Genomic DNA, 2,350 nt, shown 5'->3' with positions numbered 1-2,350 from the left:
TAGAAATATATATATATAAAAACAAATCAAAGGAAAGAATGGTTTCATACAATGCAGTATCAAAATGTAAAAGGAACACACTCTATGCACTAACTGGTGGCAAGTCAGTCCATAGACTGTTGTGATAGGTCCTTCCAGCATCAATCAAATTTCTTCTCATCTGTTACCTAAGGTTATTTACAATTGAGTGACTTTAACAAGAGTCTCACAAAGGAGGGTAGGCAGGCTTCAATCACTGGTTTCAGGATCTGTCTGTGCCATGTAGGCGACCAACTGTGCATCCAGGTGTCCCTTCGTTTTTGACATGTAGGCATCCAAATGGTTGTCCAGCTGCTTCTTGGTCAGTACAGAGCAAGCAAGGGCACCTCTCCCTTGGCCACAGGCTTCTGCCTCTTCCTCCAAAGGCCTCTCTTCCCATATCTATCACACCCTGACCTCTACCACTGATTCCACCATGACCTATAGCTCCACACCTTGGGGTCCCTCTCCTAGGACCTCCACGACCTTGAACGCCACCTCTTCTTATGCCCATTTGGAGAGCTATGGCTAGTCCATCTTGGAACAGGTTTTGACCTTGGAGCAGCATCCTGCCCCTAAGTAGGGTTCTCTTGGCCCGTCCCCCATGAAGTCCTCCTCTGGGCAAGCTTCTCTCTAGGGTGCAGATGCCTATTTGTATCATTGCTCTCAGTTTCCCGATTGCTTCCCAGACTAGGGTCCCTATGGGTTGGACTAACCATGCCTGGATGTTACTCTTACCCAGATGCTGCTTCAAGCTCTGCTTAGGTTTTAATGGCGCCCAGACAGAGGGTCTACTCTCCCTCTGCTGGGCCCGTCTTCTGTTTCTGGCACTGGCTAGCCGCTCTTGTTGCTGCATCAAAGTCTGCGTGTTCTTCAACATATTAGTAAAGTGATCACTTAGAGACGTCTTGGTGATGCTTTTTAGCACAACTTTCGGAGCTGATTGTGCAGCCATTTTCAAATCCCAAGAATCAGAAAAAATGGATGCCAGTGCTCACCCCAGGGCTGCCCCCACGGCTGGACAGGCAGGATGGGAACTGGCCCAACCTGAGTTGACAGTGGGGGAGCTCGGGTTAACTTGGGGGGCAGGTAGTTAGATACATAAGTGGTAGGTACTAGGTCACTTCATTGTTGGTTAGCTGTTTGGTCAGCAGTACACTGCTCACCTGACTTGCCTTTTCCTCGCTTTGTTCTGTGCCACCACAGCTGCTGCCAACTCCCGCTCGGAGTCCAAGACCTCACTGTCATTTTGATTTGCATTTCCCTAATCGCTAGCAATGTTGAATATTTTTTCATATGTTTCTTTATCATTTGTATTTCTTCTTTAGACAATTGACTTTTTAAGACTTTTGCCCATTTATAAGTGGGTAGTTTGTCTTTTTATTGCTGAGTTGTATGATCTATTTATATATCATGGATATTAAACCCTAATTGGATATGTGATCGCCAAGTATGTTCTCCCATTGAGTTGGCTGCCTTTTCACCCCTTTGACAAACTCTTCTGAACTGTAAAAGAGTTGAATTTCAAGGAGGTCCCATTTATCTACTTTTTCTTTTGTTGCTCATGATTTGGGTGTAAGGTTTAAGAAATTACCAGCACCACAAGATCTTGAAAATGTTTTTCTACATTTTCTTCTAGTAGCTTTATGGTTGTCACATTTATGTTTAAGTCCTTGATCCATTTTGAGTTAATTTTTGTATAAGGTGTTAGATAGGGGTCCTCTCTATTGCTTTTGGATATGGCTATCCAGTTTTTTGTACCAATTATTGAATAGACCATTCAGGCCAGCCAGAGGGTTTGACAATTTGTCAAAAATCACTGGACTGTGGATGTGAACATCTATTTCTGAGTTCTTGATTCAGAAGCATTGGTCAACCTGTCTGAGTTTATGCCAGTACCAAGTTGTTTTTACCACTGTAGCTAAATAATAGGCTTTGGAGTTAGAAAGTGAGAGTTCTTCAAACTTGTTCTTCTTTTTAAAGACATTTTTGGCTATTTTGGGCCCTTTACCCTTCCAGATAAATTTGCTAATTGACTTTTCCATTTCTGCAAAAAAGGAGGTTGGTATTTTTATTGAGATTGTGTTGAATCTGTAACTCAGTTTAGGTAGAACTGACATCTTAACAATATTTAGTCTTCTAATTCATGAACACAGAATGTCCTTCCATTTATTTAAGTCTTTGGTATAGTTTAGCAATGTTTCATAGTTTTCTGAATACAGGTCCTAATTTCTGTCCTTGGTTAAGTTTTTCTGAAATATTTGATTGTTTTAGTTGCTATTATAAAAAGAATTTTTTTTCTGATTTCTTCCTCAGATTGCTCATCAGTAGT

At 41.7% G+C, this 2,350-nt stretch overlaps 1 pseudogene; it reads right to left on the bottom strand.

Moving 5' to 3' along the window:
* Nucleotides 1–228: 228 nt before the first annotated feature.
* On the bottom strand, nt 229–973 carry LOC101425231 (chromatin target of PRMT1 protein pseudogene; annotated as a pseudogene).
* Between the last annotated feature and the right edge of the window lie 1,377 nt (nt 974–2,350).

The sequence above is a fragment of the Dasypus novemcinctus genome, chromosome 10, assembly GCF_030445035.2.
Source record: "Dasypus novemcinctus isolate mDasNov1 chromosome 10, mDasNov1.1.hap2, whole genome shotgun sequence".
Lineage (NCBI taxonomy): Eukaryota > Metazoa > Chordata > Mammalia > Cingulata > Dasypodidae > Dasypus > Dasypus novemcinctus.
This window is presented reverse-complemented; position numbering and strand designations above follow the sequence as displayed.